The sequence below is a fragment of the Ambystoma mexicanum genome, chromosome 1p, assembly GCF_040938575.1.
Source record: "Ambystoma mexicanum isolate Mex_15411 chromosome 1p, UKY_AmexF1_1, whole genome shotgun sequence".
NCBI classification, from domain to species: domain Eukaryota; kingdom Metazoa; phylum Chordata; class Amphibia; order Caudata; family Ambystomatidae; genus Ambystoma; species Ambystoma mexicanum.
In genome coordinates this window covers 1025464920-1025492638 of record NC_090921.1, presented here as the reverse complement: position 1 = coordinate 1025492638, position 27719 = coordinate 1025464920, and the positions used below count along the sequence as shown (strand labels likewise).

General features: G+C 41.5%; 7 non-coding genes across 7 annotated transcripts; all 7 read left to right on the top strand.

The window, feature by feature from the left end:
* The first annotated feature begins 404 nt into the window (after positions 1 to 404).
* Positions 405 to 490, top strand: TRNAY-GUA (transfer RNA tyrosine (anticodon GUA)). The gene is given in 2 exon segments: positions 405 to 441; positions 455 to 490. It is a non-coding gene; the product is annotated as a tRNA-Tyr (tRNA).
* A 1198-nt stretch (positions 491 to 1688) lies between these two features.
* Positions 1689 to 1774, top strand: TRNAY-GUA (transfer RNA tyrosine (anticodon GUA)). Its single transcript is given in 2 exon segments — positions 1689 to 1725; positions 1739 to 1774. It is a non-coding gene; the product is annotated as a tRNA-Tyr (tRNA).
* A 3790-nt stretch (positions 1775 to 5564) lies between these two features.
* On the top strand, positions 5565 to 5650 carry TRNAY-GUA (transfer RNA tyrosine (anticodon GUA)). Its single transcript is given in 2 exon segments — positions 5565 to 5601; positions 5615 to 5650. It is a non-coding gene; the product is annotated as a tRNA-Tyr (tRNA).
* Positions 5651 to 15904: 10254 nt separating this feature from the next.
* Positions 15905 to 15990, top strand: TRNAY-GUA (transfer RNA tyrosine (anticodon GUA)). Its single transcript is given in 2 exon segments — positions 15905 to 15941; positions 15955 to 15990. It is a non-coding gene; the product is annotated as a tRNA-Tyr (tRNA).
* A 553-nt stretch (positions 15991 to 16543) lies between these two features.
* TRNAY-GUA (transfer RNA tyrosine (anticodon GUA)) lies at positions 16544 to 16629 on the top strand. The gene is given in 2 exon segments: positions 16544 to 16580; positions 16594 to 16629. It is a non-coding gene; the product is annotated as a tRNA-Tyr (tRNA).
* A 4438-nt stretch (positions 16630 to 21067) lies between these two features.
* Positions 21068 to 21153, top strand: TRNAY-GUA (transfer RNA tyrosine (anticodon GUA)). The gene is given in 2 exon segments: positions 21068 to 21104; positions 21118 to 21153. It is a non-coding gene; the product is annotated as a tRNA-Tyr (tRNA).
* A 4430-nt stretch (positions 21154 to 25583) lies between these two features.
* Positions 25584 to 25669, top strand: TRNAY-GUA (transfer RNA tyrosine (anticodon GUA)). Its single transcript is given in 2 exon segments — positions 25584 to 25620; positions 25634 to 25669. It is a non-coding gene; the product is annotated as a tRNA-Tyr (tRNA).
* Positions 25670 to 27719: the final 2050 nt, after the last annotated feature.

The window sequence follows — 27719 nt, the reverse complement described above, 5'->3', positions numbered from 1 at the left end:
TTCATTGGTTTCCTGTGAGGTGATTCGGATCCCCATCTCTTGCTATGAACTGGCAAAACAGCAGAATCCCCTTGACAATCTTGATTTCTCAAGGGAAATGAGAGAACAGTATACACCATCCAAGATATTAAAATATTGTCAAGGCCCAACACGGCTGAATACTCTGAGGAGATGGCCTGTGAGGCGCCGCCTTTCAACTTTTCCCCCTTAGTATGGTGGTCAGTAACATGCGGGAGACTGCGGAGGGGGTCATTTTTTTTCATTGGGAACTGATGTGCTTTTACTCAATTCGGGAACGTCACAAGCCAAATTTGTAGTATTTTGCACGAATTGCAAGAGATGTTTACAAGTCGACGGTTGAAGTGGAAGCTCGTATTGAGTTTGCTAGAGAACGATTTGCCAAGCCTTCGATAGCTCAGTTGGTAGAGCGGAGGACTGTAGTGGTAAAACAGGCATCCTTAGGTCGCTGGTTCAAATCCGGCTCGAAGGACTTTTGCCAAATGCACATTTTATTGAATACTTGGAAAGTAAAATACATAAAATAACAGACAATTTATAATTATATTATATTTCATCACTGAAAATAGATGCCTTTTGCTTTGAGGCTGTGGCCACGTTATTTTTCTGTCCGACACCAATCTTCGTTGGTTTCCTGTGAGGTATTTTGGATCCCCGTCTCTTGCTATGAACTGACAAAACAGCAGAATCCCCTTGACAATCTTGATTTCTCAAGGGAAATGGGAGAACACTATACACCATCCAAGATATTAAAATATTGTCAAGGCCCAACACAGCTGAATACTCTGAGGAGATGGCCTGTGAGGCGCCGCCTTTCAACTTTTCCCCCTTAGTATGGTGGTCATTAACATGCGGGAGACTGCGGAGGGGGTCATTTTTTTAATTGGGAACTGATGTGCTTTTACTCAATTCGGGAACCTCACAAGCCAAATTTGTAGTATTTTGCACGAATTGCAAGAGATGTTTACAAGTCGACGGTTGAAGTGGAAGCTCGTATTGAGTTTGCTAGAGTTGATTTGCCAAGCCTTTGATAGCTTAGTTGGTAGAGCAGAGGACTGTAGTGGTAAAACAGGCATCCTTAGGTCGCTGGTTCAAATCTGGCTCAAAGGACTTTTGCCAAATGCACATTTTATTGAATACTTGGAAAGTAAAATACTTGGAAAGTAAAATAACAGACAATTTATAATTATATTATATTTCATCACTGAAAATAGATGCCTTTTGCTTTGAGGCTGTGGCCACGTTATTTTTCTGTCCAACACGAATCTTCATTGGTTTCCTGTCAGGTGTTTTGGATCCCCATCTCTTGCTATGAACTGGCAAAACAGCAGAATCCCCTTGACAATCTTGATTTCTCAAGAGAAATGAGAGAACACTATACACCATCCAAGATATTAAAATATTGTCAAGGCCCAACACGGCTGAATACTCTGAGGAGATGGCCTGTGAGGCGCCGCCTTTCAACTTTTCCCCCTTAGTATGGTGGTCATTAACATGCGGGAGACTGCGGAGGGGGTCATTTTTTTAATTGGGAACTGATGTGCTTTTACTCAATTCGGGAACCTCACAAGCCAAATTTGTAGTATTTTGCACGAATTGCAAGAGATGTTTGAATGTCGACGGTTGAAGTGGAAGCTCGTATTGAGCTTGCTAGACACTGATTTGCCAAGCCTTCGATAGCTCAGTTGGTAGAGCGGAGGACTGTAGTGGTAAAACAGGCATCCTTAGGTCGCTGGTTCAAATCCGGCTCGAAGGACTTTTGCCAAATGCACATTTTATTGAATACTTGGAAAGTAAAATACTTGGAAAGTAAAATAACAGACAATTTATAATTATATTATATTTCATCACTGAAAATAGATGCCTTTTGCTTTGAGGCTGTGGCCACGTTATTTTTCTGTCCGACACCAATCTTCGTTGGTTTCCTGTGAGGTGTTTTGGATCCCCATCTCTTGCTATGAACTGACAAAACAGCAGAATCCCCTTGACAATCTTGATTTCTCAAGGGAAATGGGAGAACACCATACACCATCCAAGATATTAAAATATTGTCAAGGCCGAACACTGATGAATACTCTGAGGAGATGGCCTGTGAGGCGCCGCCTTTCAACTTTCCCTCCTTAGTATGGTGGTCAGTAACATGCGGGAGACTGCAGAGGCGGTCACTTTTTTAATTGGGAACTGATGTGCGTTTACTCAATTCGGGAACCTCACAAGCCAAATTTGTAGTATTTTGCACGAATTGCAAGAGATGTTTGCATGTCGACGGTTGAAGTGGAAGCTCGAATTGAGCTTGCTAGAGAACGGTTTGTCAAGCCTTAGATAGCTCAGTTGGTAGAGGATAGGACTGTAGTGGTAAAACAGGCATCCTTAGGTCGCTGGTTCAAATCCGGCTCGAAGGACTTTTGCCAAATGCAAATTTTATTGAATACCTGGAAAGTAAAATACTTGGAAAATAACATAACAGACAATTTATAATTATATTATATTTCATCACTGAAAATAGATGCCTTTTGCTTTGAGGCTGTGGCCACATTATTTTTCTGTCCAACACCAATCTTCTTTGGTTTCCTGTGAGGTGTTTTTTTGATCCCCATCTCTTGCTATGAACTGGCAAAACAGCATAATCCCCTTGACAATCTTGATTTCTCAAGGAAAATGAGAGAACACTATACACCATCCAAGATATTAAAATATTGTCAAGGCCCAACGCAGCTGAATACTCTGAGGAGATGGCCTGTGAGGTGCCGCCTTTCAACTTTTCCCCCTTAGTATGGTGGTCAGTAACATGCGGGAGACTGCGGAGGGGGTCATTTTTTTAATTGGGAACTGATGTGCTTTTACTCAATTCGGGAACCTCACAAGCCAAATTTGTAGTATTTTGCACGAATTGCAAGAGATGTTTACAAGTCGACGGTTGAAGTGGAAGCTCGTATTGAGTTTGCTAGAGTTGATTTGCCAAGCCTTTGATAGCTCAGTTGGTAGAGCAGAGGACTGTAGTGGTAAAACAGGCATCCTTAGGTCGCTGGTTCAAATCTGGCTCAAAGGACTTTTGCCAAATGCACATTTTATTGAATACTTGGAAAGTAAAATACTTGGAAAGTAAAAAACAGACAATTTATAATTATATTATATTTCATCACTGAAAATAGATGCCTTTTGCTTTGAGGCTGTGGCCACGTTATTTTTCTGTCCAACACGAATCTTCATTGGTTTCCTGTCAGGTGTTTTGGATCCCCATCTCTTGCTATGAACTGGCAAAACAGCAGAATCCCCTTGACAATCTTGATTTCTCAAGGGAAATGAGAGAACACTATACACCATCCAAGATATTAAAATATTGTCAAGGCCCAACACGGCTGAATACTCTGAGGAGATGGCCTGTGAGGCGCCGCCTTTCAACTTTTCCCCCTTAGTATGGTGGTCATTAACATGCGGGAGACTGCGGAGGGGGTCATTTTTTTAATTGTGAACTGATGTGCTTTTACTCAATTCGGGAACCTCACAAGCCAAATTTGTAGTATTTTGCACGAATTGCAAGAGATGTTTACAAGTCGACGGTTGAAGTGGAAGCTCGTATTGAGTTTGCTAGAGAATGATTTGCCAAGCCTTCGAAAGCTCAGTTGGTAGAGCGGAGGACTGTAGTGGTACAACAGGCATCCTTAGGTCGCTGGTTCAAATCCGGCTCGAAGGACTTTTGCCAAATGCAAATTTTATTGAATACTTGGAAAGTAAAATACTTGGAAAGTAATATAACAGACAATTTATAATTATATTATATTTCATCACTGAAAATAGATGCCTTTTGCTTTGAGGCTGTGGCCACGTTATGTTTCTGTCCAACACGAATCTTCATTGGTTTCATGTGAGGTGTTTTGGATCCCCATCTCTTGCTATGAACTGGCAAAACAGCAGAATCCCCTTGACAATCTTGATTTCTCAAGGGAAATGAGAGAACACTATACACCATCCAAGATATTAAAATATTGTCAAGGCCCAACGCGGCTGAATACTCTGAGGAGATGGCCTGTGAGGTGCCGCCTTTCAACTTTTCCCCCTTAGTATGGTGGTCAGTAACATGCGGGAGACTGCGGAGGGGGTCATTTTTTTAATTGGGAATTGATGTGCTTTTACTCAATTCGGGAACCTCACAAGCCAAATTTGTAGTATTTTGCACGAATTGCAAGAGATGTTTACAAGTCGACGGTTGAAGTGGAAGCTCGTATTGAGTTTGCTAGAGTTGATTTGCCAAGCCTTTGATCGCTCAGTTGGTAGAGCAGAGGACTGTAGTGGTAAAACAGGCATCCTTAGGTCGCTGGTTCAATTCTCGCTCAAAGGACTTTTGCCAAATGCACATTTTATTGAATACTTGGAAAGTAAAATACTTGGAAAGTAAAATAACAGACAATTTATAATTATATTATATTTCATCACTGAAAATAGATGCCTTTTGCTTTGAGGCTGTGGCCACGTTATTTTTCTGTCCAACACGAATCTTCATTGGTTTCCTGTCAGGTGTTTTGGATCCCCATCTCTTGCTATGAACTGGCAAAACAGCAGAATCCCCTTGACAATCTTGATTTCTCAAGGGAAATGAGAGAACACTATACACCATCCAAGATATTAAAATATTGTCAAGGCCCAACACGGCTGAATACTCTGAGGAGATGGCCTGTGAGGCGCCGCCTTTCAACTTTTCCCCCTTAGTATGGTGGTCATTAACAGGCGGGAGACTGCGAAGGGGGTCATTTTTTTAATTGGGAACTGATGTGCTTTTACTCAATTCGGGAACCTCACAAGCCAAATTTGTAGTATTTTGCACGAATTGCAAGAGATGTTTGAATGTCGACGGTTGAAGTGGAAGCTCGTATTGAGCTTGCTAGAGACTGATTTGCCAAGCCTTCGATAGCTCAGTTGGTAGAGCAGCGGACTGTAGTGGTAAAACAGGCATCCTTAGGTCACTGGTTCAAATCCAGATTGAAGGACTTTTGCCAAATGCAAATTTTATTGAATACTTGGAAAGTAAAATGCTTGGAAAATAAAATAACAGACAATTTATAATTATATTATATTTCATCACTGAAAATAGATGCCTTTTGCTTTGAGGCTGTGGCCACGTTATGTTTCTGTCCAACACCAATCTTCATTGGTTTCCTGTGAGGTGATTCGGATCCCCATCTCTTGCTATGAACTGGCAAAACAGCAGAATCCCCTTGACAATCTTGATTTCTCAAGGGAAATGAGAGAACAGTATACACCATCCAAGATATTAAAATATTGTCAAGGCCCAACACGGCTGAATACTCTGAGGAGATGGCCTGTGAGGCGCCGCCTTTCAACTTTTCCCCCTTAGTATGGTGGTCAGTAACATGCGGGAGACTGCGGAGGCGCTCATTTTTTTAATTGGGAAACTGATGTGCTTTTACTCAATTCGGGAACGTCACAAGCCAAATTTGTAGTATTTTGCACGAATTGCAAGAGATGTTTACAAGTCGACGGTTGAAGTGGAAGCTCGTGTTGAGTTTGCTAGAGAACGATTTGCCAAGCCTTCGATAGCTCAGTTGGTAGAGCGGAGGACTGTAGTGGTAAAACAGGCATCCTTAGGTCGCTGGTTCAAATCCGGCTCGAAGGACTTTTGCCAAATGCACATTTTATTGAACACTTGGAAAGTAAAATACATAAAATAACAGACAATTTATAATTATATTATATTTCATCACTGAAAATAGATGCCTTTTGCTTTGAGGCTGTGGCCACGTTATTTTTCTGTCCGACACCAATCTTCGTTGGTTTCCTGTGAGGTATTTTGGATCCCCATCTCTTGCTATGAACTGACAAAACAGCAGAATCCCCTTGACAATCTTGATTTCTCAAGGGAAATGGGAGAACACTATACACCATCCAAGATATTAAAATATTGTCAAGGCCCAACACAGCTGAATACTCTGAGGAGATGGCCTGTGAGGCGCCGCCTTTCAACTTTTCCCCCTTAGTATGGTGGTCATTAACATGCGGGAGACTGCGGAGGGGGTCATTTTTTTAATTGGGAACTGATGTGCTTTTACTCAATTCGGGAACCTCACAAGCCAAATTTGTAGTATTTTGCACGAATTGCAAGAGATGTTTACAAGTCGACGGTTGAAGTGGAAGCTCGTATTGAGTTTGCTAGAGTTGATTTGCCAAGCCTTTGATAGCTCAGTTGGTAGAGCAGAGGACTGTAGTGGTAAAACAGGCATCCTTAGGTCGCTGGTTCAAATCTGGCTCAAAGGACTTTTGCCAAATGCACATTTTATTGAATATTTGGAAAGTAAAATACTTGGAAAGTAAAATAACAGACAATTTATAATTATATTATATTTCATCACTGAAAATAGATGCCTTTTGCTTTGAGGCTGTGGCCACGTTATTTTTCTGTCCAACACGAATCTTCATTGGTTTCCTGTCAGGTGTTTTGGATCCCCATCTCTTGCTATGAACTGGCAAAACAGCAGAATCCCCTTGACAATCTTGATTTCTCAAGGGAAATGAGAGAACACTATACACCATCCAAGATATTAAAATATTGTCAAGGCCCAACACGGCTGAATACTCTGAGGAGATGGCCTGTGAGGCGCCGCCTTTCAACTTTTCCCCCTTAGTATGGTGGTCATTAACATGCGGGAGACTGCGGAGGGGGTCATTTTTTTAATTGGGAACTGATGTGCTTTTACTCAATTCGGGAACCTCACAAGCCAAATTTGTAGTATTTTGCACGAATTGCAAGAGATGTTTGAATGTCGACGGTTGAAGTGGAAGCTCGTATTGAGCTTGCTAGAGACTGATTTGCCAAGCCTTCGATAGCTCAGTTGGTAGAGCAGAGGACTGTAGTGGTAAAACAGGCATCCTTAGGTCGCTGGTTCAAATCCAGATTGAAGGACTTTTGCCAAATGCAAATTTTATTGAATACTTGGAAAGTAAAATGCTTGGAAAATAAAATAACAGACAATTCATAATTATATTATATTTCATCACTGAAAATAGATGCCTTTTGCTTTGAGGCTGTGGCCACGTTATGTTTCTGTCCAACACCAATCTTCATTGGTTTCCTGTGAGGTGATTCAGATCCCCATCTCTTGCTATGAACTGGCAAAACAGCAGAATCCCCTTGACAATCTTGATTTCTCAAGGGAAATGAGAGAACAGTATACACCATCCAAGATATTAAAATATTGTCAAGGCCCAACACGGCTGAATACTCTGAGGAGATGGCCTGTGAGGCGCCGCCTTTCAACTTTTCCCCCTTAGTATGGTGGTCAGTAACATGCGGGAGACTGCGGAGGGGGTCATTTTTTTTCATTGGGAACTGATGTGCTTTTACTCAATTCGGGAACGTCACAAGCCAAATTTGTAGTATTTTGCACGAATTGCAAGAGATGTTTACAAGTCGACGGTTGAAGTGGAAGCTCGTATTGAGTTTGCTAGAGGACGATTTGCCAAGCCTTCGATAGCTCAGTTGGTAGAGCAGAGGACTGTAGTGGTAAAACAGGCATCCTTAGGTCGCTGGTTCAAATCTGGCTCGAAGGACTTTTGCCAAATGCACATTTTATTGAATACTTGGAAAGTAAAATACGTAAAATAACAGACAATTTATAATTATATTATATTTCATCACTGAAAATAGATGCCTTTTGCTTTGAGGCTGTGGCCACGTTATTTTTCTGTCCGACACCAATCTTCGTTGGTTTCCTGTGAGGTATTTTGGATCCCCATCTCTTGCTATGAACTGACAAAACAGCAGAATCCCCTTGACAATCTTGATTTCTCAAGGGAAATGGGAGAACACTATACACCATCCAAGATATTAAAATATTGTCAAGGCCCAACACAGCTGAATACTCTGAGGAGATGGCCTGTGAGGCGCCGCCTTTCAACTTTTCCCCCTTAGTATGGTGGTCATTAACATGCGGGAGACTGCGGAGGGGGTCATTTTTTTAATTGGGAACTGATGTGCTTTTACTCAATTCGGGAACCTCACAAGCCAAATTTGTAGTATTTTGCACGAATTGCAAGAGATGTTTACAAGTCGACGGTTGAAGTGGAAGCTCGTATTGAGTTTGCTAGAGTTGATTTGCCAAGCCTTTGATAGCTCAGTTGGTAGAGCAGAGGACTCTAGTGGTAAAACAGGCATCCTTAGGTCGCTGGTTCAAATCTGGCTCAAAGGACTTTTGCCAAATGCACATTTTATTGAATACTTGGAAAGTAAAATACTTGGAAAGTAAAATACTTGGAAAGTAAAATAACAGACAATTTATAATTATATTATATTTCATCACTGAAAATAGATGCCTTTTGCTTTGAGGCTGTGGCCACGTTATTTTTCTGTCCAACACGAATCTTCATTGGTTTCCTGTCAGGTGTTTTGGATCCCCATCTCTTGCTATGAACTGGCAAAACAGCAGAATCCCCTTGACAATCTTGATTTCTCAAGGGAAATGAGAGAACACTATACACCATCCAAGATATTAAAATATTGTCAAGGCCCAACACGGCTGAATACTCTGAGGAGATGGCCTGTGAGGCGCCGCCTTTCAACTTTTCCCCCTTAGTATGGTGGTCATTAACATGCGGGAGACTGCGGAGGGGGTCATTTTTTTAATTGGGAACTGATGTGCTTTTACTCATTTCGGGAACCGCACAAGTCAAATTTGTAGTATTTTGCACGAATTGCAAGAGATGTTTGAATGTCGACGGTTGAAGTGGAAGCTCGTATTGAGCTTGCTAGACACTGATTTGCCAAGCCTTCGATAGCTCAGTTGTTAGAGCGGAGGACTGTAGTGGTAAAACAGGCATCCTTAGGTCGCTGGTTCAAATCCGGCTCGAAGGACTTTTGCCAAATGCACATTTTATTGAATACTTGGAAAGTAAAATACTTGGAAAGTAAAATAACAGACAATTTATAATTATATTATATTTCATCACTGAAAATAGATGCCTTTTGCTTTGAGGCTGTGGCCACGTTATTTTTCTGTCCGACACCAATCTTCGTTGGTTTCCTGTGAGGTGTTTTGGATCCCCATCTCTTGCTATGAACTGACAAAACAGCAGAATCCCCTTGACAATCTTGATTTCTCAAGGGAAATGGGAGAACACCATACACCATCCAAGATATTAAAATATTGTCAAGGCCGAACACTGATGAATACTCTGAGGAGATGGCCTGTGAGGCGCCGCCTTTCAACTTTCCCTCCTTAGTATGGTGGTCAGTAACATGCGGGAGACTGCAGAGGCGGTCACTTTTTTAATTGGGAACTGATGTGCGTTTACTCAATTCGGGAACCTCACAAGCCAAATTTGTAGTATTTTGCACGAATTGCAAGAGATGTTTGCATGTCGACGGTTGAAGTGGAAGCTCGAATTGAGCTTGCTAGAGAACGGTTTGTCAAGCCTTAGATAGCTCAGTTGGTAGAGGATAGGACTGTAGTGGTAAAACAGGCATCCTTAGGTCGCTGGTTCAAATCCGGCTCGAAGGACTTTTGCCAAATGCAAATTTTATTGAATACCTGGAAAGTAAAATACTTGGAAAATAACATAACAGACAATTTATAATTATATTATATTTCATCACTGAAAATAGATGCCTTTTGCTTTGAGGCTGTGGCCACATTATTTTTCTGTCCAACACCAATCTTCTTTGGTTTCCTGTGAGGTGTTTTTTTGATCCCCATCTCTTGCTATGAACTGGCAAAACAGCATAATCCCCTTGACAATCTTGATTTCTCAAGGAAAATGAGAGAACACTATACACCATCCAAGATATTAAAATATTGTCAAGGCCCAACGCAGCTGAATACTCTGAGGAGATGGCCTGTGAGGTGCCGCCTTTCAACTTTTCCCCCTTAGTATGGTGGTCAGTAACATGCGGGAGACTGCGGAGGGGGTCATTTTTTTAATTGGGAACTGATGTGCTTTTACTCAATTCGGGAACCTCACAAGCCAAATTTGTAGTATTTTGCACGAATTGCAAGAGATGTTTACAAGTCGACGGTTGAAGTGGAAGCTCGTATTGAGTTTGCTAGAGAATGATTTGCCAAGCCTTCGAAAGCTCAGTTGGTAGAGCGGAGGACTGTAGTGGTACAACAGGCATCCTTAGGTCGCTGGTTCAAATCCGGCTCGAAGGACTTTTGCCAAATGCAAATTTTATTGAATACTTGGAAAGTAAAATACTTGGAAAGTAATATAACAGACAATTTATAATTATATTATATTTCATCACTGAAAATAGATGCCTTTTGCTTTGAGGCTGTGGCCACGTTATGTTTCTGTCCAACACGAATCTTCATTGGTTTCATGTGAGGTGTTTTGGATCCCCATCTCTTGCTATGAACTGGCAAAACAGCAGAATCCCCTTGACAATCTTGATTTCTCAAGGGAAATGAGAGAACACTATACACCATCCAAGATATTAAAATATTGTCAAGGCCCAACGCGGCTGAATACTCTGAGGAGATGGCCTGTGAGGTGCCGCCTTTCAACTTTTCCCCCTTAGTATGGTGGTCAGTAACATGCGGGAGACTGCGGAGGGGGTCATTTTTTTAATTGGGAATTGATGTGCTTTTACTCAATTCGGGAACCTCACAAGCCAAATTTGTAGTATTTTGCACGAATTGCAAGAGATGTTTACAAGTCGACGGTTGAAGTGGAAGCTCGTATTGAGTTTGCTAGAGTTGATTTGCCAAGCCTTTGATCGCTCAGTTGGTAGAGCAGAGGACTGTAGTGGTAAAACAGGCATCCTTAGGTCGCTGGTTCAATTCTGGCTCAAAGGACTTTTGCCAAATGCACATTTTATTGAATACCTGGAAAGTAAAATACTTGGAAAGTAAAATAACAGACAATTTATAATTATATTATATTTCATCACTGAAAATAGATGCCTTTTGCTTTGAGGCTGTGGCCACGTTATTTTTCTGTCCAACACGAATCTTCATTGGTTTCCTGTCAGGTGTTTTGGATCCCCATCTCTTGCTATGAACTGGCAAAACAGCAGAATCCCCTTGACAATCTTGATTTCTCAAGGGAAATGAGAGAACACTATACACCATCCAAGATATTAAAATATTGTCAAGGCCCAACACGGCTGAATACTCTGAGGAGATGGCCTGTGAGGCGCCGCCTTTCAACTTTTCCCCCTTAGTATGGTGGTCATTAACAGACGGGAGACTGCGAAGGGGGTCATTTTTTTAATTGGGAACTGATGTGCTTTTACTCAATTCGGGAACCTCACAAGCCAAATTTGTAGTATTTTGCACGAATTGCAAGAGATGTTTGAATGTCGACGGTTGAAGTGGAAGCTCGTATTGAGCTTGCTAGAGACTGATTTGCCAAGCCTTCGATAGCTCAGTTGGTAGAGCAGAGGACTGTAGTGGTAAAACAGGCATCCTTAGGTCACTGGTTCAAATCCAGATTGAAGGACTTTTGCCAAATGCAAATTTTATTGAATACTTGGAAAGTAAAATGCTTGGAAAATAAAATAACAGACAATTTATAATTATATTATATTTCATCACTGAAAATAGATGCCTTTTGCTTTGAGGCTGTGGCCACGTTATGTTTCTGTCCAACACCAATCTTCATTGGTTTCCTGTGAGGTGATTCGGATCCCCATCTCTTGCTATGAACTGGCAAAACAGCAGAATCCCCTTGACAATCTTGATTTCTCAAGGGAAATGAGAGAACAGTATACACCATCCAAGATATTAAAATATTGTCAAGGCCCAACACGGCTGAATACTCTGAGGAGATGGCCTGTGAGGCGCCGCCTTTCAACTTTTCCCCCTTAGTATGGTGGTCAGTAACATGCGGGAGACTGCGGAGGGGGTCATTTTTTTTCATTGGGAACTGATGTGCTTTTACTCAATTCGGGAACGTCACAAGCCAAATTTGTAGTATTTTGCACGAATTGCAAGAGATGTTTGCATGTCGACGGTTGAAGTGGAAGCTCGAATTGAGCTTGCTAGAGAACGGTTTGTCAAGCCTTAGATAGCTCAGTTGGTAGAGGATAGGACTGTAGTGGTAAAACAGGCATCCTTAGGTCGCTGGTTCAAATCCGGCTCGAAGGACTTTTGCCAAATGCAAATTTTATTGAATACCTGGAAAGTAAAATACTTGGAAAATAACATAACAGACAATTTATAATTATATTATATTTCATCACTGAAAATAGATGCCTTTTGCTTTGAGGCTGTGGCCACATTATTTTTCTGTCCAACACCAATCTTCTTTGGTTTCCTGTGAGGTGTTTTTTTGATCCCCATCTCTTGCTATGAACTGGCAAAACAGCATAATCCCCTTGACAATCTTGATTTCTCAAGGAAAATGAGAGAACACTATACACCATCCAAGATATTAAAATATTGTCAAGGCCCAACGCAGCTGAATACTCTGAGGAGATGGCCTGTGAGGTGCCGCCTTTCAACTTTTCCCCCTTAGTATGGTGGTCAGTAACATGCGGGAGACTGCGGAGGGGGTCATTTTTTTAATTGGGAACTGATGTGCTTTTACTCAATTCGGGAACCTCACAAGCCAAATTTGTAGTATTTTGCACGAATTGCAAGAGATGTTTACAAGTCGACGGTTGAAGTGGAAGCTCGTATTGAGTTTGCTAGAGAATGATTTGCCAAGCCTTCGAAAGCTCAGTTGGTAGAGCGGAGGACTGTAGTGGTACAACAGGCATCCTTAGGTCGCTGGTTCAAATCCGGCTCGAAGGACTTTTGCCAAATGCAAATTTTATTGAATACTTGGAAAGTAAAATACTTGGAAAGTAATATAACAGACAATTTATAATTATATTATATTTCATCACTGAAAATAGATGCCTTTTGCTTTGAGGCTGTGGCCACGTTATGTTTCTGTCCAACACGAATCTTCATTGGTTTCATGTGAGGTGTTTTGGATCCCCATCTCTTGCTATGAACTGGCAAAACAGCAGAATCCCCTTGACAATCTTGATTTCTCAAGGGAAATGAGAGAACACTATACACCATCCAAGATATTAAAATATTGTCAAGGCCCAACGCGGCTGAATACTCTGAGGAGATGGCCTGTGAGGTGCCGCCTTTCAACTTTTCCCCCTTAGTATGGTGGTCAGTAACATGCGGGAGACTGCGGAGGGGGTCATTTTTTTAATTGGGAATTGATGTGCTTTTACTCAATTCGGGAACCTCACAAGCCAAATTTGTAGTATTTTGCACGAATTGCAAGAGATGTTTACAAGTCGACGGTTGAAGTGGAAGCTCGTATTGAGTTTGCTAGAGTTGATTTGCCAAGCCTTTGATCGCTCAGTTGGTAGAGCAGAGGACTGTAGTGGTAAAACAGGCATCCTTAGGTCGCTGGTTCAATTCTGGCTCAAAGGACTTTTGCCAAATGCACATTTTATTGAATACCTGGAAAGTAAAATACTTGGAAAGTAAAATAACAGACAATTTATAATTATATTATATTTCATCACTGAAAATAGATGCCTTTTGCTTTGAGGCTGTGGCCACGTTATTTTTCTGTCCAACACGAATCTTCATTGGTTTCCTGTCAGGTGTTTTGGATCCCCATCTCTTGCTATGAACTGGCAAAACAGCAGAATCCCCTTGACAATCTTGATTTCTCAAGGGAAATGAGAGAACACTATACACCATCCAAGATATTAAAATATTGTCAAGGCCCAACACGGCTGAATACTCTGAGGAGATGGCCTGTGAGGCGCCGCCTTTCAACTTTTCCCCCTTAGTATGGTGGTCATTAACAGGCGGGAGACTGCGAAGGGGGTCATTTTTTTAATTGGGAACTGATGTGCTTTTACTCAATTCGGGAACCTCACAAGCCAAATTTGTAGTATTTTGCACGAATTGCAAGAGATGTTTGAATGTCGACGGTTGAAGTGGAAGCTCGTATTGAGCTTGCTAGAGACTGATTTGCCAAGCCTTCGATAGCTCAGTTGGTAGAGCAGAGGACTGTAGTGGTAAAACAGGCATCCTTAGGTCACTGGTTCAAATCCAGATTGAAGGACTTTTGCCAAATGCAAATTTTATTGAATACTTGGAAAGTAAAATGCTTGGAAAATAAAATAACAGACAATTTATAATTATATTATATTTCATCACTGAAAATAGATGCCTTTTGCTTTGAGGCTGTGGCCACGTTATGTTTCTGTCCAACACCAATCTTCATTGGTTTCCTGTGAGGTGATTCGGATCCCCATCTCTTGCTATGAACTGGCAAAACAGCAGAATCCCCTTGACAATCTTGATTTCTCAAGGGAAATGAGAGAACAGTATACACCATCCAAGATATTAAAATATTGTCAAGGCCCAACACGGCTGAATACTCTGAGGAGATGGCCTGTGAGGCGCCGCCTTTCAACTTTTCCCCCTTAGTATGGTGGTCAGTAACATGCGGGAGACTGCGGAGGGGGTCATTTTTTTAATTGGGAACTGATGTGCTTTTACTCAATTCGGGAACCTCACAAGCCAAATTTGTAGTATTTTGCACGAATTGCAAGAGATGTTTACAAGTCGACGGTTGAAGTGGAAGCTCGTATTGAGTTTGCTAGAGTTGATTTGCCAAGCCTTTGATAGCTTAGTTGGTAGAGCAGAGGACTGTAGTGGTAAAACAGGCATCCTTAGGTCGCTGGTTCAAATCTGGCTCAAAGGACTTTTGCCAAATGCACATTTTATTGAATACTTGGAAAGTAAAATACTTGGAAAGTAAAATAACAGACAATTTATAATTATATTATATTTCATCACTGAAAATAGATGCCTTTTGCTTTGAGGCTGTGGCCACGTTATTTTTCTGTCCAACACGAATCTTCATTGGTTTCCTGTCAGGTGTTTTGGATCCCCATCTCTTGCTATGAACTGGCAAAACAGCAGAATCCCCTTGACAATCTTGATTTCTCAAGGGAAATGAGAGAACACTATACACCATCCAAGATATTAAAATATTGTCAAGGCCCAACACGGCTGAATACTCTGAGGAGATGGCCTGTGAGGCGCCGCCTTTCAACTTTTCCCCCTTAGTATGGTGGTCATTAACATGCGGGAGACTGCGGAGGGGGTCATTTTTTTAATTGGGAACTGATGTGCTTTTACTCAATTCGGGAACCTCACAAGCCAAATTTGTAGTATTTTGCACGAATTGCAAGAGATGTTTGAATGTCGACGGTTGAAGTGGAAGCTCGTATTGAGCTTGCTAGAGACTGATTTGCCAAGCCTTCGATAGCTCAGTTGGTAGAGCAGAGGACTGTAGTGGTAAAACAGGCATCCTTAGGTCGCTGGTTCAAATCCAGATTGAAGGACTTTTGCCAAATGCAAATTTTATTGAATACTTGGAAAGTAAAATGCTTGGAAAATAAAATAACAGACAATTTATAATTATATTATATTTCATCACTGAAAATAGATGCCTTTTGCTTTGAGGCTGTGGCCACGTTATGTTTCTGTCCAACACCAATCTTCATTGGTTTCCTGTGAGGTGATTCAGATCCCCATCTCTTGCTATGAACTGGCAAAACAGCAGAATCCCCTTGACAATCTTGATTTCTCAAGGGAAATGAGAGAACAGTATACACCATCCAAGATATTAAAATATTGTCAAGGCCCAACACGGCTGAATACTCTGAGGAGATGGCCTGTGAGGCGCCGCCTTTCAACTTTTCCCCCTTAGTATGGTGGTCAGTAACATGCGGGAGACTGCGGAGGGGGTCATTTTTTTTCATTGGGAACTGATGTGCTTTTACTCAATTCGGGAACGTCACAAGCCAAATTTGTAGTATTTTGCACGAATTGCAAGAGATGTTTACAAGTCGACGGTTGAAGTGGAAGCTCGTATTGAGTTTGCTAGAGAACGATTTGCCAAGCCTTCGATAGCTCAGTTGGTAGAGCGGAGGACTGTAGTGGTAAAACAGGCATCCTTAGGTCGCTGGTTCAAATCCGGCTCGAAGGACTTTTGCCAAATGCACATTTTATTGAATACTTGGAAAGTAAAATACGTAAAATAACAGACAATTTATAATTATATTATATTTCATCACTGAAAATAGATGCCTTTTGCTTTGAGGCTGTGGCCACGTTATTTTTCTGTCCGACACCAATCTTCGTTGGTTTCCTGTGAGGTATTTTGGATCCCCATCTCTTGCTATGAACTGACAAAACAGCAGAATCCCCTTGACAATCTTGATTTCTCAAGGGAAATGGGAGAACACTATACACCATCCAAGATATTAAAATATTGTCAAGGCCCAACACAGCTGAATACTCTGAGGAGATGGCCTGTGAGGCGCCGCCTTTCAACTTTTCCCCCTTAGTATGGTGGTCATTAACATGCGGGAGACTGCGGAGGGGGTCATTTTTTTAATTGGGAACTGATGTGCTTTTACTCAATTCGGGAACCTCACAAGCCAAATTTGTAGTATTTTGCACGAATTGCAAGAGATGTTTGAATGTCGACGGTTGAAGTGGAAGCTCGTATTGAGCTTGCTAGACACTGATTTGCCAAGCCTTCGATAGCTCAGTTGGTAGAGCGGAGGACTGTAGTGGTAAAACAGGCATCCTTAGGTCGCTGGTTCAAATCCGGCTCGAAGGACTTTTGCCAAATGCACATTTTATTGAATACTTGGAAAGTAAAATACTTGGAAAGTAAAATAACAGACAATTTATAATTATATTATATTTCATCACTGAAAATAGATGCCTTTTGCTTTGAGGCTGTGGCCACGTTATTTTTCTGTCCGACACCAATCTTCGTTGGTTTCCTGTGAGGTGTTTTGGATCCCCATCTCTTGCTATGAACTGACAAAACAGCAGAATCCCCTTGACAATCTTGATTTCTCAAGGGAAATGGGAGAACACCATACACCATCCAAGATATTAAAATATTGTCAAGGCCGAACACTGATGAATACTCTGAGGAGATGGCCTGTGAGGCGCCGCCTTTCAACTTTCCCTCCTTAGTATGGTGGTCAGTAACATGCGGGAGACTGCAGAGGCGGTCACTTTTTTAATTGGGAACTGATGTGCGTTTACTCAATTCGGGAACCTCACAAGCCAAATTTGTAGTATTTTGCACGAATTGCAAGAGATGTTTGCATGTCGACGGTTGAAGTGGAAGCTCGAATTGAGCTTGCTAGAGAACGGTTTGTCAAGCCTTAGATAGCTCAGTTGGTAGAGGATAGGACTGTAGTGGTAAAACAGGCATCCTTAGGTCGCTGGTTCAAATCCGGCTCGAAGGACTTTTGCCAAATGCAAATTTTATTGAATACCTGGAAAGTAAAATACTTGGAAAATAACATAACAGACAATTTATAATTATATTATATTTCATCACTGAAAATAGATGCCTTTTGCTTTGAGGCTGTGGCCACATTATTTTTCTGTCCAACACCAATCTTCTTTGGTTTCCTGTGAGGTGTTTTTTTGATCCCCATCTCTTGCTATGAACTGGCAAAACAGCATAATCCCCTTGACAATCTTGATTTCTCAAGGAAAATGAGAGAACACTATACACCATCCAAGATATTAAAATATTGTCAAGGCCCAACGCAGCTGAATACTCTGAGGAGATGGCCTGTGAGGTGCCGCCTTTCAACTTTTCCCCCTTAGTATGGTGGTCAGTAACATGCGGGAGACTGCGGAGGGGGTCATTTTTTTAATTGGGAACTGATGTGCTTTTACTCAATTCGGGAACCTCACAAGCCAAATTTGTAGTATTTTGCACGAATTGCAAGAGATGTTTACAAGTCGACGGTTGAAGTGGAAGCTCGTATTGAGTTTGCTAGAGAATGATTTGCCAAGCCTTCGAAAGCTCAGTTGGTAGAGCGGAGGACTGTAGTGGTACAACAGGCATCCTTAGGTCGCTGGTTCAAATCCGGCTCGAAGGACTTTTGCCAAATGCAAATTTTATTGAATACTTGGAAAGTAAAATACTTGGAAAGTAATATAACAGACAATTTATAATTATATTATATTTCATCACTGAAAATAGATGCCTTTTGCTTTGAGGCTGTGGCCACGTTATGTTTCTGTCCAACACGAATCTTCATTGGTTTCATGTGAGGTGTTTTGGATCCCCATCTCTTGCTATGAACTGGCAAAACAGCAGAATCCCCTTGACAATCTTGATTTCTCAAGGGAAATGAGAGAACACTATACACCATCCAAGATATTAAAATATTGTCAAGGCCCAACGCGGCTGAATACTCTGAGGAGATGGCCTGTGAGGTGCCGCCTTTCAACTTTTCCCCCTTAGTATGGTGGTCAGTAACATGCGGGAGACTGCGGAGGGGGACATTTTTTTAATTGGGAATTGATGTGCTTTTACTCAATTCGGGAACCTCACAAGCCAAATTTGTAGTATTTTGCACGAATTGCAAGAGATGTTTACAAGTCGACGGTTGAAGTGGAAGCTCGTATTGAGTTTGCTAGAGTTGATTTGCCAAGCCTTTGATCGCTCAGTTGGTAGAGCAGAGGACTGTAGTGGTAAAACAGGCATCCTTAGGTCGCTGGTTCAATTCTGGCTCAAAGGACTTTTGCCAAATGCACATTTTATTGAATACTTGGAAAGTAAAATACTTGGAAAGTAAAATAACAGACAATTTATAATTATATTATATTTCATCACTGAAAATAGATGCCTTTTGCTTTGAGGCTGTGGCCACGTTATTTTTCTGTCCAACACGAATCTTCATTGGTTTCCTGTCAGGTGTTTTGGATCCCCATCTCTTGCTATGAACTGGCAAAACAGCAGAATCCCCTTGACAATCTTGATTTCTCAAGGGAAATGAGAGAACACTATACACCATCCAAGATATTAAAATATTGTCAAGGCCCAACACGGCTGAATACTCTGAGGAGATGGCCTGTGAGGCGCCGCCTTTCAACTTTTCCCCCTTAGTATGGTGGTCATTAACAGGCGGGAGACTGCGAAGGGGGTCATTTTTTTTAATTGGGAACTGATGTGCTTTTACTCAATTCGGGAACCTCACAAGCCAAATTTGTAGTATTTTGCACGAATTGCAAGAGATGTTTGAATGTCGACGGTTGAAGTGGAAGCTCGTATTGAGCTTGCTAGAGACTGATTTGCCAAGCCTTCGATAGCTCAGTTGGTAGAGCAGAGGACTGTAGTGGTAAAACAGGCATCCGTAGGTCACTGGTTCAAATCCAGATTGAAGGACTTTTGCCAAATGCAAATTTTATTGAATACTTGGAAAGTAAAATGCTTGGAAAATAAAATAACAGACAATTTATAATTATATTATATTTCATCACTGAAAATAGATGCCTTTTGCTTTGAGGCTGTGGCCACGTTATGTTTCTGTCCAACACCAATCTTCATTGGTTTCCTGTGAGGTGATTCGGATCCCCATCTCTTGCTATGAACTGGCAAAACAGCAGAATCCCCTTGACAATCTTGATTTCTCAAGGGAAATGAGAGAACAGTATACACCATCCAAGATATTAAAATATTGTCAAGGCCCAACACGGCTGAATACTCTGAGGAGATGGCCTGTGAGGTGCCGCCTTTCAACTTTTCCCCCTTAGTATGGTGGTCAGTAACATGCGGGAGACTGCGGAGGGGGTCATTTTTTTAATTGGGAATTGATGTGCTTTTACTCAATTCGGGAACCTCACAAGCCAAATTTGTAGTATTTTGCACGAATTGCAAGAGATGTTTACAAGTCGACGGTTGAAGTGGAAGCTCGTATTGAGTTTGCTAGAGTTGATTTGCCAAGCCTTTGATCGCTCAGTTGGTAGAGCAGAGGACTGTAGTGGTAAAACAGGCATCCTTAGGTCGCTGGTTCAATTCTGGCTCAAAGGACTTTTGCCAAATGCACATTTTATTGAATACTTGGAAAGTAAAATACTTGGAAAGTAAAATAACAGACAATTTATAATTATATTATATTTCATCACTGAAAATAGATGCCTTTTGCTTTGAGGCTGTGGCCACGTTATTTTTCTGTCCAACACGAATCTTCATTGGTTTCCTGTCAGGTGTTTTGGATCCCCATCTCTTGCTATGAACTGGCAAAACAGCAGAATCCCCTTGACAATCTTGATTTCTCAAGGGAAATGAGAGAACACTATACACCATCCAAGATATTAAAATATTGTCAAGGCCCAACACGGCTGAATACTCTGAGGAGATGGCCTGTGAGGCGCCGCCTTTCAACTTTTCCCCCTTAGTATGGTGGTCATTAACAGGCGGGAGACTGCGAAGGGGGTCATTTTTTTAATTGGGAACTGATGTGCTTTTACTCAATTCGGGAACCTCACAAGCCAAATTTGTAGTATTTTGCACGAATTGCAAGAGATGTTTGAATGTCGACGGTTGAAGTGGAAGCTCGTATTGAGCTTGCTAGAGACTGATTTGCCAAGCCTTCGATAGCTCAGTTGGTAGAGCAGAGGACTGTAGTGGGAAAACAGGCATCCTTAGGTCACTGGTTCAAATCCAGATTGAAGGACTTTTGCCAAATGCAAATTTTATTGAATACTTGGAAAGTAAAATGCTTGGAAAATAAAATAACAGACAATTTATAATTATATTATATTTCATCACTGAAAATAGATGCCTTTTGCTTTGAGGCTGTGGCCACGTTATGTTTCTGTCCAACACCAATCTTCATTGGTTTCCTGTGAGGTGATTCGGATCCCCATCTCTTGCTATGAACTGGCAAAACAGCAGAATCCCCTTGACAATCTTGATTTCTCAAGGGAAATGAGAGAACAGTATACACCATCCAAGATATTAAAATATTGTCAAGGCCCAACACGGCTGAATACTCTGAGGAGATGGCCTGTGAGGCGCCGCCTTTCAACTTTTCCCCCTTAGTATGGTGGTCAGTAACATGCGGGAGACTGCGGAGGGGGTCATTTTTTTTCATTGGGAACTGATGTGCTTTTACTCAATTCGGGAACGTCACAAGCCAAATTTGTAGTATTTTGCACGAATTGCAAGAGATGTTTACAAGTCGACGGTTGAAGTGGAAGCTCGTATTGAGTTTGCTAGAGAACGATTTGCCAAGCCTTCGATAGCTCAGTTGGTAGAGCGGAGGACTGTAGTGGTAAAACAGGCATCCTTAGGTCGCTGGTTCAAATCCGGCTCGAAGGACTTTTGCCAAATGCACATTTTATTGAATACTTGGAAAGTAAAATACGTAAAATAACAGACAATTTATAATTATATTATATTTCATCACTGAAAATAGATGCCTTTTGCTTTGAGGCTGTGGCCACGTTATTTTTCTGTCCGACACCAATCTTCGTTGGTTTCCTGTGAGGTATTTTGGATCCCCATCTCTTGCTATGAACTGACAAAACAGCAGAATCCCCTTGACAATCTTGATTTCTCAAGGGAAATGGGAGAACACTATACACCATCCAAGATATTAAAATATTGTCAAGGCCCAACACAGCTGAATACTCTGAGGAGATGGCCTGTGAGGCGCCGCCTTTCAACTTTTCCCCCTTAGTATGGTGGTCATTAACATGCGGGAGACTGCGGAGGGGGTCATTTTTTTAATTGGGAACTGATGTGCTTTTACTCAATTCGGGAACCTCACAAGCCAAATTCGTAGTATTTTGCACGAATTGCAAGAGATGTTTACAAGTCGACGGTTGAAGTGGAAGCTCGTATTGAGTTTGCTAGAGTTGATTTGCCAAGCCTTTGATAGCTCAGTTGGTAGAGCAGAGGACTGTAGTGGTAAAACAGGCATCCTTAGGTCGCTGGTTCAAATCTGGCTCAAAGGACTTTTGCCAAATGCACATTTTATTGAATACTTGGAAAGTAAAATACTTGGAAAGTAAAATAACAGACAATTTATAATTATATTATATTTCATCACTGAAAATAGATGCCTTTTGCTTTGAGGCTGTGGCCACGTTATTTTTCTGTCCAACACGAATCTTCATTGGTTTCCTGTCAGGTGTTTTGGATCCCCATCTCTTGCTATGAACTGGCAAAACAGCAGAATCCCCTTGACAATCTTGATTTCTCAAGGGAAATGAGAGAACACTATACACCATCCAAGATATTAAAATATTGTCAAGGCCCAACACGGCTGAATACTCTGAGGAGATGGCCTGTGAGGCGCCGCCTTTCAACTTTTCCCCCTTAGTATGGTGGTCATTAACATGCGGGAGACTGCGGAGGGGGTCATTTTTTTAATTGGGAACTGATGTGCTTTTACTCAATTCGGGAACCTCACAAGCCAAATTTGTAGTATTTTGCACGAATTGCAAGAGATGTTTGAATGTCGACGGTTGAAGTGGAAGCTCGTATTGAGCTTGCTGGACACTGATTTGCCAAGCCTTCGATAGCTCAGTTGGTAGAGCGGAGGACTGTAGTGATAAAACAGGCATCCTTAGGTCGGTGGTTCAAATCCGGCTCGAAGGACTTTTGCCAAATGCACATTTTATTGAATACTTGGAAAGTAAAATACTTGGAAAGTAAAATAACAGACAATTTATAATTATATTATATTTCATCACTGAAAATAGATGCCTTTTGCTTTGAGGCTGTGGCCACGTTATTTTTCTGTCCGACACCAATCTTCGTTGGTTTCCTGTGAGGTGTTTTGGATCCCCATCTCTTGCTATGAACTGACAAAACAGCAGAATCCCCTTGACAATCTTGATTTCTCAAGGGAAATGGGAGAACACCATACACCATCCAAGATATTAAAATATTGTCAAGGCCGAACACTGATGAATACTCTGAGGAGATGGCCTGTGAGGCGCCGCCTTTCAACTTTCCCTCCTTAGTATGGTGGTCAGTAACATGCGGGAGACTGCAGAGGCGGTCACTTTTTTAATTGGGAACTGATGTGCGTTTACTCAATTCGGGAACCTCACAAGCCAAATTTGTAGTATTTTGCACGAATTGCAAGAGATGTTTGCATGTCGACGGTTGAAGTGGAAGCTCGAATTGAGCTTGCTAGAGAACGGTTTGTCAAGCCTTAGATAGCTCAGTTGGTAGAGGATAGGACTGTAGTGGTAAAACAGGCATCCTTAGGTCGCTGGTTCAAATCCGGCTCGAAGGACTTTTGCCAAATGCAAATTTTATTGAATACCTGGAAAGTAAAATACTTGGAAAATAACATAACAGACAATTTATAATTATATTATATTTCATCACTGAAAATAGATGCCTTTTGCTTTGAGGCTGTGGCCACATTATTTTTCTGTCCAACACCAATCTTCTTTGGTTTCCTGTGAGGTGTTTTTTTGATCCCCATCTCTTGCTATGAACTGGCAAAACAGCATAATCCCCTTGACAATCTTGATTTCTCAAGGAAAATGAGAGAACACTATACACCATCCAAGATATTAAAATATTGTCAAGGCCCAACGCAGCTGAATACTCTGAGGAGATGGCCTGTGAGGTGCCGCCTTTCAACTTTTCCCCCTTAGTATGGTGGTCAGTAACATGCGGGAGACTGCGGAGGGGGTCATTTTTTTAATTGGGAACTGATGTGCTTTTACTCAATTCGGGAACCTCACAAGCCAAATTTGTAGTATTTTGCACGAATTGCAAGAGATGTTTACAAGTCGACGGTTGAAGTGGAAGCTCGTATTGAGTTTGCTAGAGAATGATTTGCCAAGCCTTCGAAAGCTCAGTTGGTAGAGCGGAGGACTGTAGTGGTACAACAGGCATCCTTAGGTCGCTGGTTCAAATCCGGCTCGAAGGACTTTTGCCAAATGCAAATTTTATTGAATACTTGGAAAGTAAAATACTTGGAAAGTAATATAACAGACAATTTATAATTATATTATATTTCATCACTGAAAATAGATGCCTTTTGCTTTGAGGCTGTGGCCACGTTATGTTTCTGTCCAACACGAATCTTCATTGGTTTCATGTGAGGTGTTTTGGATCCCCATCTCTTGCTATGAACTGGCAAAACAGCAGAATCCCCTTGACAATCTTGATTTCTCAAGGGAAATGAGAGAACACTATACACCATCCAAGATATTAAAATATTGTCAAGGCCCAACGCGGCTGAATACTCTGAGGAGATGGCCTGTGAGGTGCCGCCTTTCAACTTTTCCCCCTTAGTATGGTGGTCAGTAACATGCGGGAGACTGCGGAGGGGGTCATTTTTTTAATTGGGAATTGATGTGCTTTTACTCAATTCGGGAACCTCACAAGCCAAATTTGTAGTATTTTGCACGAATTGCAAGAGATGTTTACAAGTCGACGGTTGAAGTGGAAGCTCGTATTGAGTTTGCTAGAGTTGATTTGCCAAGCCTTTGATCGCTCAGTTGGTAGAGCAGAGGACTGTAGTGGTAAAACAGGCATCCTTAGGTCGCTGGTTCAATTCTGGCTCAAAGGACTTTTGCCAAATGCACATTTTATTGAATACTTGGAAAGTAAAATACTTGGAAAGTAAAATAACAGACAATTTATAATGATATTATATTTCATCACTGAAAATAGATGCCTTTTGCTTTGAGGCTGTGGCCACGTTATTTTTCTGTCCAACACGAATCTTCATTGGTTTCCTGTCAGGTGTTTTGGATCCCCATCTCTTGCTATGAACTGGCAAAACAGCAGAATCCCCTTGACAATCTTGATTTCTCAAGGGAAATGAGAGAACACTATACACCATCCAAGATATTAAAATATTGTCAAGGCCCAACACGGCTGAATACTCTGAGGAGATGGCCTGTGAGGCGCCGCCTTTCAACTTTTCCCCCTTAGTATGGTGGTCATTAACAGGCGGGAGACTGCGAAGGGGGTCATTTTTTTAATTGGGAACTGATGTGCTTTTACTCAATTCGGGAACCTCACAAGCCAAATTTGTAGTATTTTGCACGAATTGCAAGAGATGTTTGAATGTCGACGGTTGAAGTGGAAGCTCGTATTGAGCTTGCTAGAGACTGATTTGCCAAGCCTTCGATAGCTCAGTTGGTAGAGCAGAGGACTGTAGTGGTAAAACAGGCATCCTTAGGTCACTGGTTCAAATCCAGATTGAAGGACTTTTGCCAAATGCAAATTTTATTGAATACTTGGAAAGTAAAATGCTTGGAAAATAAAATAACAGACAATTTATAATTATATTATATTTCATCACTGAAAATAGATGCCTTTTGCTTTGAGGCTGTGGCCACGTTATGTTTCTGTCCAACACCAATCTTCATTGGTTTCCTGTGAGGTGATTCGGATCCCCATCTCTTGCTATGAACTGGCAAAACAGCAGAATCCCCTTGACAATCTTGATTTCTCAAGGGAAATGAGAGAACAGTATACACCATCCAAGATATTAAAATATTGTCAAGGCCCAACACGGCTGAATACTCTGAGGAGATGGCCTGTGAGGCGCCGCCTTTCAACTTTTCCCCCTTAGTATGGTGGTCAGTAACATGCGGGAGACTGCGGAGGGGGTCATTTTTTTTCATTGGGAACTGATGTGCTTTTACTCAATTCGGGAACGTCACAAGCCAAATTTGTAGTATTTTGCACGAATTGCAAGAGATGTTTACAAGTCGACGGTTGAAGTGGAAGCTCGTATTGAGTTTGCTAGAGAACAATTTGCCAAGCCTTCGATAGCTCAGTTGGTAGAGCGGAGGACTGTAGTGGTAAAACAGGCATCCTTAGGTCGCTGGTTCAAATCCGGCTCGAAGGACTTTTGCCAAATGCACATTTTATTGAATACTTGGAAAGTAAAATACGTAAAATAACAGACAATTTATAATTATATTATATTTCATCACTGAAAATAGATGCCTTTTGCTTTGAGGCTGTGGCCACGTTATTTTTCTGTCCGACACCAATCTTCGTTGGTTTCCTGTGAGGTATTTTGGATCCCCATCTCTTGCTATGAACTGACAAAACAGCAGAGTCCCCTTGACAATCTTGATTTCTCAAGGGAAATGGGAGAACACTATACACCATCCAAGATATTAAAATATTGTCAAGGCCCAACACAGCTGAATACTCTGAGGAGATGGCCTGTGAGGCGCCGCCTTTCAACTTTTCCCCCTTAGTATGGTGGTCATTAACATGCGGGAGACTGCGGAGGGGGTCATTTTTTTAATTGGGAACTGATGTGCTTTTACTCAATTCGGGAACCTCACAAGCCAAATTTGTAGTATTTTGCACGAATTGCAAGAGATGTTTACAAGTCGACGGTTGAAGTGGAAGCTCGTATTGAGTTTGCTAGAGTTGATTTGCCAAGCCTTTGATAGCTCAGTTGGTAGAGCAGAGGACTGTAGTGGTAAAACAGGCATCCTTAGGTCGCTGGTTCAAATCTGGCTCAAAGGACTTTTGCCAAATGCACATTTTATTGAATACTTGGAAAGTAAAATACTTGGAAAGTAAAATAACAGACAATTTATAATTATATTATATTTCATCACTGAAAATAGATGCCTTTTGCTTTGAGGCTGTGGCCACGTTATTTTTCTGTCCAACACGAATCTTCATTGGTTTCCTGTCAGGTGTTTTGGATCCCCATCTCTTGCTATGAACTGTCAAAACAGCAGAATCCCCTTGACAATCTTGATTTCTCAAGGGAAATGAGAGAACACTATACACCATCCAAGATATTAAAATATTGTCAAGGCCCAACACGGCTGAATACTCTGAGGAGATGGCCTGTGAGGCGCCGCCTTTCAACTTTTCCCCCTTAGTATGGTGGTCATTAACATGCGGGAGACTGCGGAGGGGGTCATTTTTTTAATTGGGAACTGATGTGCTTTTACTCAATTCGGGAACCTCACAAGCCAAATTTGTAGTATTTTGCACGAATTGCAAGAGATGTTTGAATGTCGACGGTTGAAGTGGAAGCTCGTATTGAGCTTGCTAGACACTGATTTGCCAAGCCTTCGATAGCTCAGTTGGTAGAGCGGAGGACTGTAGTGGTAAAACAGGCATCCTTAGGTCGGTGGTTCAAATCCGGCTCGAAGGACTTTTGCAAAATGCACATTTTATTGAATACTTGGAAAGTAAAATACTTGGAAAGTAAAATAACAGACAATTTATAATTATATTATATTTCATCACTGAAAATAGATGCCTTTTGCTTTGAGGCTGTGGCCACGTTATTTTTCTGTCCGACACCAATCTTCGTTGGTTTCCTGTGAGGTGTTTTGGATCCCCATCTCTTGCTATGAACTGACAAAACAGCAGAATCCCCTTGACAATCTTGATTTCTCAAGGGAAATGGGAGAACACCATACACCATCCAAGATATTAAAATATTGTCAAGGCCGAACACTGATGAATACTCTGAGGAGATGGCCTGTGAGGCGCCGCCTTTCAACTTTCCCTCCTTAGTATGGTGGTCAGTAACATGCGGGAGACTGCAGAGGCGGTCACTTTTTTAATTGGGAACTGATGTGCGTTTACTCAATTCGGGAACCTCACAAGCCAAATTTGTAGTATTTTGCACGAATTGCAAGAGATGTTTGCATGTCGACGGTTGAAGTGGAAGCTCGAATTGAGCTTGCTAGAGAACGGTTTGTCAAGCCTTAGATAGCTCAGTTGGTAGAGGATAGGACTGTAGTGGTAAAACAGGCATCCTTAGGTCGCTGGTTCAAATCCGGCTCGAAGGACTTTTGCCAAATGCAAATTTTATTGAATACCTGGAAAGTAAAATACTTGGAAAATAACATAACAGACAATTTATAATTATATTATATTTCATCACTGAAAATAGATGCCTTTTGCTTTGA